General features: G+C 42.9%; 1 protein-coding gene across 1 annotated transcript in view; it reads left to right on the top strand.

The window, feature by feature from the left end:
• Window positions 1-7,699: 7,699 nt before the first annotated feature.
• The window catches only part of LOC308185182 (uncharacterized protein), a gene marked incomplete at its 3' end in the record, with an annotated part of 146,339 nt that continues 138,508 nt past the window's right edge, over window positions 7,700-15,530 (top strand). Inside the window, exon 1 of the mRNA XM_080572972.1 lies at window positions 7,700-7,717. The remainder of the gene's footprint in view (window positions 7,718-15,530) is intronic.

The following is a 15,530-nucleotide window of genomic DNA, read 5'->3' as shown; positions in this document are numbered from 1 at the left end:
CTGTTAAATTACATTATAGTCTGCATCAATGGCTTAATATTATTTAGAAATGAGCTGATGTTATACTAAAGCTTTTCTAGTACATGATTATTTGGTCCTTGATTTGAGTTTGTACCCCTATATGGAGAGCTAATATTTAGGCTAAGGAACAGACACACATATTTTTAGGTTTGTTAGTGAATATCCCCCCTCATCCCCCTGCACTGCTTTCAGACTTCATTGGTGTCTTAAGCAAAAAATCTGAGGTATGACCCATTAAGTCCTTCTCAGATTAAGTTTAATGCAAACCTAGGTTCAGATTCAAAAAGGCAGTTGTTGCAAAGAAAGAGTGGCACAGAAAAAATGCAATAGTTAAAAATCTGAAAAAAAAATAAGACAAAAGGTCAGAGTTAACAGATCTGCTACATCTCTATAGGTGTCCTGTAATGGAATGAATGGAAAAAGCCATGCTCCCAAAGAAAGCCAGTGTATTGAGTGAAGAATGTCTAATCTCCAAATACACACAAATGTGTGTTCAAAATCCTGTCTCTGTTTAGAATTATAACATTCATGCAGTAGGTGTCTACATGAATTTACAATCCTCAACATAAATCTGATTCTTGGGTTTAGATGCCTTTGTCACATTAATAGAAATATGTAATCTTAGAATGGTTTGAGTTGGAAGAGATCTGAAAAATGCTATGCTTGCAACCCCCTGCCATGGGCTGGGACACCTTCCACCAGACTAGTTTGCCCAAAGCTCCATTCAGCCTGTCCTTGAACACTTCTAGGGAGGGGGCATCCACAACTTCTCTGGGTAACCTATTCCACTGCCACACCACCCTCATTGCAAATAATTTCCTGGAAATATCTACTCTAAATCTACCCTCTTTTACTTTATAGCCTTCAGCCCTTTTCTTATCACTTCACTCCCTGACAGAGTCCCTCTCCAGCTTTTCTGTAGTCCATCTTTAGGTACTGGAAGGATAAGTTCTCCACAGAACCTTCTCTTCTGTAGGCTTGTTGCAGATGAAATTACAAACTTCACTTGTAAGAGAGAAGCAGCAATATATTTGTTGATATAATGCAGTGATCTAACAAACCTTAATTATACATAAGACAGGGTCTTAACAAGATTTGAGATGGCAAGATACATTTGATTATATGCTACACAGAGAACAGGGTAAGTCAGATGTGTTAAGGAGACCCTCCCATTCTGTCATGAGGTTCACAGTAGACTCCTTGCTTTCTCATCTCCTTGAACCTATGAAGCAAGGAGTCTAGGTGCGGCTGAATCCACTCCTAGTTCCAGACTTGATCAACAGTTTATGTATAAAGATCATGTGCACAACTAAAAATATAATCTTGCAAAAAATTACAAAGTTTAGCAAGCTAGTAATCACTTACCAAAGGGTCTGTTGCTTTAAGGAATCTCTTGCAAGGAGTAAAGGAACTCTGCAGCAGGTCAGCAGGTGTGACCTTGAGAGGTCAAGGAGAAATCTGGCTGTGCAGCCAGCTGTCACACAGAAGAGCTCAAAAGGCTCTTGGCCTGCTCACTATTTATGGTGTAAGATGATGGACTAATTCTCTTTTTTTTTTTTTTTTGGCACATGCTCCATTAGCGTTCCACTGCTGAGCAAGACATCTGTCTGTCAGTTTCTCCAGCACCTACATTGAGCCAATATTGTGGTTGCTATCTGTATGAGAAAGGCCTCGGGTATAATCAGTACACTGGTCACTACCTTCCTGAGCAAGGGCTTGGGTGCAACAGCCAGTGTTAAAGCAATCCTATTGCTAGACCTAAGGTGGTAGGGGTGGGGGAGCACGCCATCACAAGGCTGAATGACACCAACTGTCTCAGCCTCTCTTCATAGGAACTGACTGAAAATCTTTATATATTCACTTCTCAGTTTTGAAACGTACCAGTATACAATTTCTTTCATAAATTCTGCATGAGTATATTTGAAGTGATGAACCTTTTTTTTTTTTTTTTTTTCCACAGAACTGTTAAAATACCTAATTTGGTCTCCAGTTTTTCAGAAGGCCAAAATGCTACAGATTAGCATTTATTTCATTCTCTATAATGTGTACATTCAAAAATTGTGATTATTAATTATTTTCTCTCTTTCAACAGCAGTTCTAGTAAATACATATTTGTTTAGGCATACACTAGTACAAAAGAATTTATGCAATGTCTATGAACACCTATGTGTATACTTAAACAAAGGAATTACATTAATTACTGGTGTCTAAAATTACTTCTCAGTATTTTTATTACTTTTTATCTTTTAGTTTAGTTTAGTTTAGTTTAGTTTAGTTTAGTTTATTTATAAAGTGAAGGTGTTTTAATATTTGAAGATTGAATCTTCCTTTCTTGTCATCTCTGTGACACCCACCACCTTTTTTTTTACGGCACTGTTAGTTATTAAGCAAGCATGTGTATTTTAAAGTTAGGTCAAGTAAAAAACTGACAAAAGAAAGATAACTGAAGAAGTAGTGCTACACAGACAACCTTGTAAATTAAATGACCGACTTCTAAATTTTTTTCTCTTTTTTTTTTTTTTTATATATATATAAAGATAGTTTAAAGGGGAAAAATACATAAAATTTCCCTCAGTTACACAAGGATTCTGAGATCTTATTGATAACAGTCACTTCTGGTGCAGTTTCCTAGATGTAAAAGTAGTTCAGGATCTGCCTCTGCTTCAAATTTCATAATGTGCATTCAGGTGATGAGTGTTTAAGCACAGAATTTCAGTGTTGCATGGGAGTGGTAATTTTTTTTTTCTTTTTTTAGTATTTTACCTTTCAAAACACACTAGAGGCCATCCCAAAAAAGCAGCATCCTTCTTTTTTGCACATACACACTTTTAAGGTTTAGATAAAGTGAATTGCGGTAAAGAAGCTCTGCCATAAATTATAGCTGACAATAGACGTGATTAAGGCACATAGTTTGACTGCATGCATTAATCTCCACAACTTTCCTCAAGTCTAATTTAATTACACACAGGTGTACATTTCTTTTTAATTTATTAACATTGTCACTAATCAGTTGCACTGTATGTTATTGCTTGAAAAATGTGCAAGACAGATACATTCATGGACAAGTAGGAGAGTAAAACACAAGATAAAAAGAAAACAATAACAAATGGTACAAACAAAAAATAAAAAACATTAAGTGCCACAACCCTTTCTCTAATCCCCAACACTTTTAAATCAACATTGAAAAGAGACTATTTTAATGTAATTTATTTTGATTGATGTCAGCCCATTAGCTTGGGCAGCAACAGTTGAAAAGGCTTAATCTTCTTCTTCTGTGTTAACAGCAGCTGTTGTTGGAATATACTAATGAGATGTCATCAATTATATAATATTTTATAATATTAATTATAGCATTTTGTACATATTATGTTATGTTATATTTATTATACTAAACCATATTATATTATATTGTATTATATTTAATATTTTTAAAAAGCTGTCATTTTTGGGATCTGGCTGTTCATTGTTTAGATGTGTAGTGGGTTGACCTTGGCTGGCTGCTAGGTGCCCACCACACCACTCTCTTATTCTCCCTCCTCAACAGGAGAGGCAGAGAGAATACAATGAAACAGATCATGGGTTGAGATAAGCTCAGGGAGATAGCTCACTAATTACTCTTATGGGCAAAATGGACTTAGAGGGGGGAAAATTAATTTACTGCCGATTCATAACAATAAAACAATGAGAATTAAAAGCAAACTGAAGACACTTTCCCCATAACTCATTTTTTCCACCTTCTCTCCTGAGCAGTGCAGAGGGATGGGGAATGCGAGTTGTGGTCAGTCCATAATGCTTTGTCTTTGCCACGCTTTCATCCTCATTCCCCTGCTTCAGCATGAGGTCCCTCCCATGAGTCCTTCACGAACTGATCCAATGTGGGTATTTCCTATGGGCTGCAGTCTTTGAGGAATGGACTGCTGCAGCATGGGTCTGCACAGCTCCTGCCAGAAAACATTCTCCACTGTGGGATCCTTTCCTTAGGCTGCAGTTTCAGCCTGGAATTTGTTCATACAGGGGCTCTCCACATGCTGCAGTATGTGTTTTATGCTGTGGTACACGATGGGCTGCAGGGGGCCTGCTCAACCACGGTCCTCTCCTCAACCTGCAGGGGAACTTCTGCTCTGGTGCCTGGAGCAGCTCCTGCCCTCCTTCTGCACTGACCTTGGTGTCTCTCACATCTCTCACATTTTCTCACTCCTCTCTCTCACCTCTTGTGTGGCTTTTTTTTTTTTTTTTTTTTTTTTTTATTTAACTCTTTCTTAAATATGCAATCACAGACGTGCAAACAGTGTAACTCACTGGCTCACCTTTGGCTAGAAGCTGGTCCATTTTGGATCCTGATGGAACCAGCTCTTATCTGACATGAGGCAGCTTCTGGAATCTTCTCAGAGAGGTCACCCCTGCAGCCCCCTTGACACCAAAACCTTGCCATGTAAACCCAATACAAGATGACAATGTTGTCTCTTCTATCAGGTGAACATGAATACAGATACCAGTTTTAACAACTAAGATCAGGAACCTGAGTTTAGCTCACATATGTAAGATATGCATATTCTCACTCTTTCTTAATAACCTAGATTAGACACTTTCAGAATTTGTGAATAACTAGCATAACTGTCAGTTCCAGAACTCTAATGACTTTACAGACAGCAATACTTGCAAGACTCTCTACTAAGAAGCATGGTTGTGGTCAGTCACTGGAATTTAATGTTGACACTATTTCAAAATGATTGATGTCTTTTACGTAAAAAATCCCTAACCAGAAGGAAAAGAATCTTATTTATTTAATTTTAATCCATTCTACTCTTCCATTAACACAAAAATTGAGGTGTTTTATTTGTCTAGTTTTAATAAAAAGCAAAATATATTTCAGTATGATTTAAAGAACAGGAAAAACAACTGTTGATTTTATTGAATATTTCCACATCATCATGGAGAAAGCACTAGGAAAAAAAAAATTTACTCACATTTTCTCAAAATCAAATATTAAAATTTGCTACTGTGAAGCCCAAATGGATGAATACCTTAAAGAATCATAGAATCATTAAGGTTGGAAAAGACCTTCAAGATCTTCTGGTCCAACCATCACCATACTACCAATGTCACCCACTAAACCATGTCCCTCAACACCAGATCCAGCCTCTCCTTAAACACTTCCAGGGACACCATCTCCCTGGGAAACCCGTTCCAACGCCTGACTACTCTTTCTGAGAAGAAATGTCTCCTAAATTCCAACCTAAACCTCCCCTGGTGCAGCTTGAGGCCATTCCCTCTAGTGCTATCACTAGTTATCTGCTAGAAGATGCTGACCCCCAGCTCCCCACACCTTCCTTTTAGGCAGTTGTAGAGAGCAATAAGGTCTACGCTGAGCCTCCTCTTCTCCAGACTAAACAACCCCCGTTCCCACAGCCGCTCCTCATAGGACTTGTGTTCCAGGCCCTTCACAAGTTTGTAACCTTTCTCTGGACACGCTCCAGGGCCTTGATGTCCTTCTTGTGTAGTGAGAGGCCCAAAACTGAAGACAGTACTCAATGTATGGCCTCAAGTGAGCAGAGTACAGGAGAACGATCACCTCCCTGGTCCTGCTGGTTACATTATTCCTGATACAAGCTAGGATGCCATTGGCCTTCTTGGCCACCTGGGCACACTGCCAGCTCATGTTCAGATGAGCATCAATAAGCATCCCCAGATCCTTTTCCTCTGCACAGCTTTCCAGCCACTCCCCGCAAGCCTGTAACATTGCATGGGGTTGTTGTAGCCAAAGTGCCGGACCCAGCACTTAGCCATGTTGAACCTTATCTCATTGGCCTCTCTCTGACCATCAACCCATCCTGTCCAGTTTTTCCAGGTTGTCCAGGCCCCTTGTAGGGCCTTCCTACCTTCTGCCAGATCAAACCTTCCCCTCAGCTTGGTGTATTCTGCAAACTTACAGAGGATGCACTCAATTCCCTCATCCAAATCATCAATAAAGGTACTAAAGAGGGTGGGCCCCAACACCAAACCCTGGCGAACACTACTGGTGACCGGTCACCAGATGGCTTTCAGTCCATTCACCACCACTCTCTGGGCCTGGCTGTCCAGCCAGTATTTAACCCAGGAAAGAGTGTACCTGTCCAAACCATGGGCTGCCACCTTCTCCAGGAAAATACTCTGAGAGACTGTGTCAAAGGCCTTGCTGAAGTCTATGTAGACTACATCAACAGCCTTACCCTCATCTACCAGGTGGGTGACCTGGTCATAGGACGAGATGAGTTTGGTCAGGCAGGATGCGCCTTTCATGAGCCCATGCTGACTGGGCATGATCCCCTGGTTGTCCCGCATCTATTGCGTGATTGCATGCAAGATCATTCCATCACTTTTCCTGGCACCGAAGTCAGGCTGACAGGCCTGTAGTTCCTTGGGTCCTCCTTAAGATCCTTTTTATAGATGGGCATCACATAAGCAAGTCTCCTGTCATCCAGGACCTCTCTGGATGACCATGACCACTGACAGATGATGGAAAGTGGCTTGGCAATCACATCCGCCAACTCCATCAGTACCCTCAGGTGAATCCAGTCTGGCCCCATGGACTTGTGATGGTCCAGCTGGAGCAGCAGGTCTGTCTGACTGTTTACACCTGAACTGTGGGGGGTTTCTTCTGCTCCCCATCCCAGACGTCCCAACTGGGAGGATGCGTACCCCAAGGATAAGTGGTCTGTCTTGTAAAGACAGATGCAAAGAAGGCATTAAGAACCTCTGGCTTTTCCTTATCTTCAGTAGTTATGTTCCCCTTTGCGTGACTGGTACTGGGGCAGATGTGTTCTGCTGCAGAGCGGGGAACCGAGGCAGGCAGGGCTTTTTTGCAGCATCGAGGCCACTCGAAGCAGCCGAGGGACCTGCCAGGACCAGGCAGCCCTCGTGAGGGAGGCTGATGAGGCGTAGGCAGAGCCAGCAGTGCCCCCTCCCCAGCTGTTCAAAGGCGGCCCCTAGGGAGCACGAGTGACCAGGAGCGCAGCGAAAAGGGCGGGCAAACAGGGCAAGGCGCTGTAGTAGGGCGAGGCTCAGCATTTTGCAGGCAAACAGGGTGAGGCGCTGTAGTAGGGTGAGGCATGGCAGTTTGCGCGGCAGTTCACTCAGGCAGGGCGTGCTCAGGCAGGGCAGAGCATTCCGCCCTGCTCACAAGAACAACTCATCTACCGGCTGCCTACCTATAGGTAAATCACCATGGTCATCACGAGGCGGAGAGCTCTTTTTAGACAGTCTGTGGCCACCCAGACTGAATGCCCGCTTAAAAATGTGGCAGTTCAGGTCTCTGGATGCACGGAGTGCCTGGGCCTGTTGCTGCCCTCTGAGGGTGGCAGAGTCATTGTGTGTGTGAGGTGTGAACAGGCGGACGACCTGCTCAGCCTGGTGGTGGAGCTCAAGGAGGAGGGGGAGAGGTTGAGGGCCATCAGAGAGTGCGAGCGGGAGACAGACCTGTGTGGCAACTCCCTGCAAAGCTTGAAGTAAAGGAACTGGGGTGAAACACCCCAAAGAGTGGTGGACCCTCTGCCCTGCCGAGCAGAGGGAGGGGACCTAGGAGATGAGGAGGAATGGAAACAGGTCCCTGCTTGACGTCACAGGCAGCCTCCCCTCCCTACCGGCCCTGCCTCCCCATGTGCCCATACACAATAGGTTTGAGGCCCTGGAGCTTGAGAGACCGGTGGGTGAGGATGAGGTGAACAGTCTACCCAGGAGGCTGCCTAGGGCGAGGAAGTCGACTCCATGCCTCAGGACTGCCTCCACCAAGAAAGACAGAAGGGTGATCGTTGTAGGCGACTCCCTTCTCAGGGGAACGGAGGGGCCTATTTGTCGACCTGACTCTACCTGTAGGGAAGTCTGCTGCCTCCCTGGGGCCAGGGTCAGGGACATTGCCAGAAAGCTTCCTAACCTGGTTTGCCCCTCCAACTACTATCTTTTTTTGATAGTCCAGGCTGGCAAAGATAATATTGAAGAGAGAAGCCTGAAGGCTATCAAATGGGACTTTAGGGGACTGGGACGATTAGTAGATGGAGCGGGAGCACAGGTCGTGCTTTCCTCCATCCCTGCAGTGGCAGGGAGGGGTACAGAGAGGACTCGGAAAGCCCACCTGATAAACAGGTGGCTCAGAGGCTGGTGCCAACACAGAAATTTTGGGTTTTTTGACGATGGGGCGCTTTACTCGGCACCCGGCCTACTAACTTCAGATGGGTCCCACCTGTCTCGAAGGGGAAAACAGACACTACTGCAGGAGCTGGAAGGGCTCATTGAGAGGGCTTTAAACTAGATAAGAAGGGGGACAGGAATGGGGGGAGAATAAGGCTCGTTAGAGGTGTGCCAGGGAGAACAATGTCAGGGCTGGGGGAGAAGGCAATGGACCAGCTGAAGTGCATCTACACTAATGCACGCAGCATGGGTAACAAACAGAAGGAGCTGGAAGCCATCATGCAGCAGGCTAGCTATGACTTGGTTGCCATCACTGAAATGTGGTGGAACCACTCCCATGACTGGAGTGTTTCAATGACTGGCTATAGGCTCTTCAGAAGGGACAGGCAGCACAGAAGGGGTGGTGGTGTGGCTCTCTGTATTAAAGAGTGTTTTGGCGTTGTGGAACTTGAGACTGGGAATGATCAGGTTGAGTCTCTGTGGGTTAGGATCAGTGGGAAGGCCAACAAGGCAGGCATCCTGGTGGGGGTCTGTTACGGACTGCCAAATCAGGATAAGGAGACGGATGAGGAATTCTACAGGCAGCTGGCAAAAGTTGCAAAATCGTCGGCTCTTGTCCTCATGAGGGACTTCAACTTCCCAGACATATCCTGGACATGCAATACAGCTCAGAGGAAGCAATCTAGGAAGTTTCTTGAGAGCATGGAAGATACTTTCCTGATGCAGCTGGTTAGTGAGCCTACCAGGGGAGGTGCCCCACTGCACCTTCTGTTCACAAACAGAGAAGGACTGGTGGGAGATGTGGTGGTCGGGAGCTATCTTGGGCAGAGTGACCATGAAATGGTAAAGTTCTCTATTCTTGGCGAAGTCAGGAGGGAGACCAGTAAAACTGCTATCTTGGACTTCTGGAGGGTAAACTTTGAGCTGTTCAGGACACTGGTTGGCAGAGTCCTTTGGGAGGCAGTTCTGAAGAGCAGAGGAGTCCAGAAAGGCTGGGCACTGTTCAAGAAGGAACTCTTAAAGGCTCAGGAGTAGTCAGTCCCCACGTGCCCAAAGACAAGCCGGCGCGGAAGAAGACCAGCCTGGCTGAACAGAGAGTTGTGGCTAGAGCTTAGGAAAAAAATAGAAGGTTTATGATCTTTGGAAAAGAGGGCAGGCCACTCAGAAGGATTATAAGGATGTTGTAAGGATGTGTAGGGACAAAATTAGAAAGGCCAAAGCTCATCTGGAGCTCAATCAGGCTACTGCTGTTAAAGATAACAGAAAATGTTTTTATAAATACATTAACAGGGAAAGGAGGACTAAGGAGAATCTCCAGTCTTTACTGGATTCAGGGGGAAACTTAGTTACAAAAGATGAGGAAAAGGCTGAGGTGCTTAATGCCTTCTTTGTCTCAGTCTTTAGTAGCAACACTAGTTTTTCTCTGGATACCTGGTACCCTGAGCCGGTGGAAGGGGATGGTGCGCAGAATTTGGCCCTCACTATCCACGAGGAAACAGTTGGTGACCTGCTACAGCACTTGGATGTACGCAAGTCGATGGGGCCGGATGGGATCCACCCGAGGGTACTGAGAGAACTGGCAGAAGAGCTGACCAAGCCACTTTCCATCATTTGTCAGCAGTCCTGGCTATCAGGGGAGGTCCCAGTTGACTGACGGCTAGGAAACGTGACGCCCATCTACAAGAAGGGCTGGAAGGTAGACCCAGGAAATTATAGGCATGTTAGTTTGACGTCAGTGCCAGGGAAGCTCATGGAGCAGATTATCTTGAGTGTCATCACATGGCACTTGCAGGGCCACCAGGAGATCAGGTCCAGTCAGCATGGTTTTATGAAAGGCAGGTCCTGCTTGACTAGCCTGATCTCTTTCTATGACAAAGTGACGCGCTTAGTAAAGGCTGTGCATGTGGTCTACCTTGACTTTAGTAAGGCTTTTGACACCATTTCCCACAGCATTCTCCTCAAGAAACTGGCTGCTCTTGGTTTGGATTGGTGTACGCTTCGTTGGGTTAGAAACTGGCTGGATGGCAGGGCCCAAAGAGTCGTGGTGAATGGAGTCAAATCCAGTTGGAGGCCGGTCACTAGTGGAGTCCCCCAGGGCTCAGTGCTGGGGCCAGTTCTCTTTAATATCTTTATCGATGATCTGGGTGAGGGGATTGAGTACACCCTCAGTAAGTTTGCAGATGACACCAAGTTAGGTGCGTGTGTCGGTCTGTTCGAAGGTGGGAAGTCTCTGCAGGAGGATCTGGATAGGCTGGACCGATTAAGTTCAACAAGGCCAAGTGCCAGGTCCTGCACCTGGGGCACAACAACCACAAGCAGCGCTACAGCCTGGGAGATGAGTGGTTGGAAAGCTGCCTGGCAGAGAAAGACCTGGGAGTTTGGTTGATAGTCAGCTGAATATGAGCCAGCAGTGTGCTCAGGTGGCCAAGAAGGCCAACAGCATCCTGGCTTGCATAAGAAGCAGTGTGGCCAGCAGGGCTAGGGAAGTGATTGTGCCCCTGTACTCGGCTCTGGTGAGCCCGCACCTCGAGTTCTGTGTTCCGTTTTGGGCCCCTCGCTACAAGAAGGACAGGGAGGTGCTTGAGCGAGTCCAGAGAAGGGCAACAAAGCTGGTGAGGGGTCTGGAGAACAAGTCTTATGAGGAGCAGCTGAGGGAGCTGGGGTTGTTCAGCCTGGAGAAGAGGAGGCTCAGGGGCAACCTTATCACACTCTACAGGTACCTTAAAGGAGGCTGTAGTGAAGTGGGGGTCGGTCTATTCTCCCACGTGCCTGATGACAGGACGAGAAGGAATGGGCTAAAGTTGCACCAGGGGAGGTTTAGGTTGGATGTTAGGAAGAACTTCTTTACTGAAAGGGTTGCTAGGCATTGGAATAGGCTGCCCAGGGAAGTGGTTCCGTCACCATCCCTGAAGGTCTTTAAAAGACATATAGATGTTGAGCTTAGTGATACGGTTTAGTGTTAGGTCAGAGGTTGGACTGGGTGATCTTGGAGGTCTCTTCCAACCTAGATGATTCTGTGATTCTGTGAGATTCTCCTTGTCCCTCCTCTTGCCTTTAATATATTTATAAAAATATTTTTTGTTATCCTTTACCATAGAGGCTAGGTTGAGCTTGTACTGTGCTTTGGCCGTCCTGATTTTTTCTCTGTATATGCTGGCAACTTCCTTGTACTCTCCCTGAGTTGCCTGCCCCTTCTTCCACCGGACATAAACTCTCTCTTTCTCCCAGACACTCAGCAAAAGTTGCCTGTGCAGCCACATCAGCCTTCTTCCTTGCCAGCTCATCTTAAGACACATGGCGACAGCCTGTTCCTGCGCCTTTAAGACATCCTTACTGAGGAGTGTCCAGCCTTCCTTAGACCCTCTGCCCTTCAGGACTGAAAGTGGAGTAGCTACTAAGTCACAGAAAGAAGAACACTTTGAGAAAACAAAGAACTTTGTTAGTAAAATATAAGAAACCCCTAACGGCTAAATACTGCACAGTTTTTCAGACAAAGCAAAGGATATACAGTTTGACCTAGATTATTGACGGTCATACTGCTTATGGTGTTGCTTTTAAATGGGAGGGAGGAGGGGGGGGAGAGGAGGGCATGTTAGATTTAGAGGCTTCTTGAACACTTTGGGTAATGGACATCTAAAAGCCTGTATGTTTTGGCAATCTGGCAATCATAAACATGTTCATTATATTGATTTAGAGTGTCTTATTGTTCCACCCAAGGAACTTCCATAGAATCAAATGTGATGTAAGTAAATATTTATTGGCTGAAATTAATATTCTGACAAAACAGTATTTTATATTTGAATAGCCATTGCCTTTGTGCAATTAAGAAGGAAAAAAAAATCAGCCGCCACATTTTTATTTAACCTTCGTCATTTTATCATGGCTCTGGATTTCAGAGGGAACTCAGGTGTGACTGTAGCAGTTTTGACTTCAATTTCATTCTGAGAATGACCAGAATCACTATTTTAAGACAGTCTAAACATGTAGCAGTAAATAATTCCACAGTGGGTTAAAAACAGCATTTTGCCAAAGTGGCTATCATACAGTGAAAGCAGTATGAGTTGTAAAGACATGAACTATTTTTATTTTATTTTTATTTTTTGGATAATTCCATAATGTGTATGAATTCATAAAATAAATGTAATATTCATAGAATTTCCTGAGGTGGAAGAGACCCTCAGGGATCACTGAGTCCAATTCCTGCCTTCCTGGCTCCACAAAGCCATATTTCTGAGAGCTTCGTCCAAATACTCCTTGAACTCTAGAACTTGGTGCCATTACCATTTCTCTGGGGACCTGTTCCAGTGCTCAGCTCCTCCCAGTAAAGAACCTTTTCTGAGTATCTAATCTGAACCTCTCCTACCCTGAAGCACCTACACAGAATTTCTTTAACTATGAAGGTAATGGATGGACTTCAGTAGTCTTATCAAGTAGAAAACGTAAGTGAAAATCATAAATAAAAATCAGGGGTTAACATAATTTTAGAATGTAAAATGAAGGAATTAGATCAACAACCTGCTACCAGAGGGTCTTAAACCTCCAAACCTCACCAAGGACTTTTGATCCAATGAACATGTGCAATAAAAGACAAAACTATAGCAGAAAGTGCAATATAAACTAGACCGCTAAGTAGAGACCAGTATGTGAATGTTGTGCTTCTACCCATCATCGACTGTTGCTTTCCTTTGTCCTCATCAAATTTCTTTTACTGTGAAATAGAAGTGATCAGCTTAAAGTGATGAGATAATGCAACAAGTAGCTTGAAACAATACACATTTGCCATCAGACTTTGTAAAATAGATTGGTTTTAGTGGACAATTTGCAACCATGTCACAAGTGTAATGCTAATAAAAGAAGAAATCTTGACAATAAAAGCGGTAGTAAAGTTCTAATACTTTCTTTGATATATCTTTCATTTGAATGGCTCCAGACTAAGTACTATGGACAAGTCAAAATTTATTTACTAGAGATATTACTAATGTTTTGAAGAGGGATGGTTCTGATGTTTCAGGACTGACTTCCAAGGGACTCTCCCTACTAGTGTCCTGAACAGTTCAAAGTTTCTAGAAGTCCAGGGTAACATTTTTACTGACCCCCCCCTCCTGACTTCACCAAGAATGGAGAACTCAACCATTTCATGGTCAGTCTGCCCAAGACAACTCCCCACCACCACATCTCCCGCCAGTTCTTCTCTGTTCATGAACTAGCGGGGCAACCCCTCTGGTAGGCTCACTAACCAGCTGAGTCAGGATGCTGTCTTCCATGCACTCCAGGAACATCCTAGACTGCTTCCTCAGGGATGTATTGTATTTCCAGCAGATATTTGGGAAGTTAAAGTCCCCCATGAGAACACGCAATGGTGACTGAGCCACTTCCACCGCCTGCTTATAGAACGCCTCATCCGTCTCTTCATCCTGGTTTGACAGTCTATAACAGACCCTCACCAGGATGCCCGCCTTGTTGGCAAGCCCCTGATCCTTATCCACTGGGACTCTACCTTATCATTCCCAACACCAATTTCAACATCAAAATACTCTCTAATATAGAGAGCCATGCCACCATCCCTCCTTAGTTGCCTGTCCTTTCTGACGAGCTTGTAGCCACCCATTGCAGCACTCCAGTCATGGGAGTGGTCCCGCCATGTTTCAGTGATGGCGACTATTTTATTTATTTGATTGTTTACTTATTACAGAAACGTTTATTTTTTTACTGGGCTTTAACTAGTGGATGGTAAACTATTTCAAACAAGTATGGTGTTGAAAATGTACACTGGGGAATTAAGAAGGGCCTCCTAAATAAAGCAGTACACAGAATAATTATTAAACTTGCTTAATGAATACATACAAATGAACCATTTACTTATGACCAGTGGATTTAATGATTGCACATGCTGACAGACAAATATAAGCTTTCCCATTGAACAATTATGTTGTACTTCCTAGCTATTAACTTAAGACTATTTCAAAATTAATTCATGAAAATTATTAATGTTGTTATGTGATAAATGCAGTAGCTCTTCCAGAGAAATGGCAGAATTAATTATAACTTGCAAACTAGTGCATGCCTCTGTCCTGCATTGTGCCAAACTTCATGAAAGAACAGAGACCATGACTCCAAGTGATGTACATGCAAGGGCAGTAGAAAAGCTTTCAAGTTGAAACTATACCAAATATATGATATACCCAGCAGGTGGACAGCTCTATATTGATTTTTTTCATTTTTCCTTCCATTATGCACATTATATAGTAGAGCTAAGTCTAAAGCTGTCATTGTTTTCTACAAGACTATACATTGAAGAGCAGTTAATTAGTTTAAAAAATAACCTTGCAACTTACTGAAGTGGATTTAAACCTACATGAAAAAAAGCTTGAAGTTAAAATGGAGAAACTGTTTGGAATAGGTATTATATATGTATATATTCTACAGTAACCACTCTATTCAATTTCTCTCTAAAGTCTGAAATTCTAGATCCACTGTCTTTAAGGCACTATAGATTACATGGGTTGTTATACTGGTGTATTATGCCAGTTGCAAACTGTTGGACAACAAAATCTTCCACTATTCACTATTCAGGGATTGTCTCTTTACCTTTCTTTCTGTACACACGTTACTCCGAATATCTCTTTTTTTTTTTTTTTTTGACACCAGCATTAATTAAAAACAAATAACGAGTTAAGGATAGTGGAGATAAAGGGTAAAAACAAAACCAAACATAAAAAAAACCCCGCTTCATACAGACTTTTGAATGTCTCAACTTTAAAGGCTACATTTTTCAAACTTTGCAAATATATATTTTGGAAAATACACACATAAATAAAATAAAATAAAATAAAATAAAATAAAATAAAATAAAATAAAATAAAATAAAATAAATAATAAAATAAAATAAAATAAAATAAAATAAAATAAAATAAAATAAAATAAAATAAAATAAAATAAAATAAAATAAAATAAATAAAATAAAATAATAAAATAAATAAACAGTTAATATTGCTGTGACTATAATTTTTTGAACTTCTATGATTATGTAAATATAGGTAAATCTATGAAGACAATAAAAGAATGAAACCCTTATTCTCCAGGTATCAAAACAGAATAAAAAGAGCCAGGATGAGCACTATTTCTTGGAATAATTAATCATCTGTATACTGATCGTGTTGACTCACTTTACATGTAGTCTGATGAAATACTCTTTATCATTATTATTTATATTGCAAAACAGCCATTTTGGTACATGGCAACTTCCGTGTGCATCTACCTGCTTACACCAGAAAGCACATGTACAAAGCACACGTGAATTAGGGCTGAAGATTTATCTTGCTTCTGTTTTCCATAAAAAATAGAAT

This window comes from Anser brachyrhynchus (genome assembly GCF_964034855.1).
Source record: "Anser brachyrhynchus genome assembly, chromosome: Z".
NCBI lineage: Eukaryota > Metazoa > Chordata > Aves > Anseriformes > Anatidae > Anser > Anser brachyrhynchus.
Note: the sequence above shows the minus strand (reverse complement) of the source record. Positions and strands in the feature narration are given on the sequence as shown.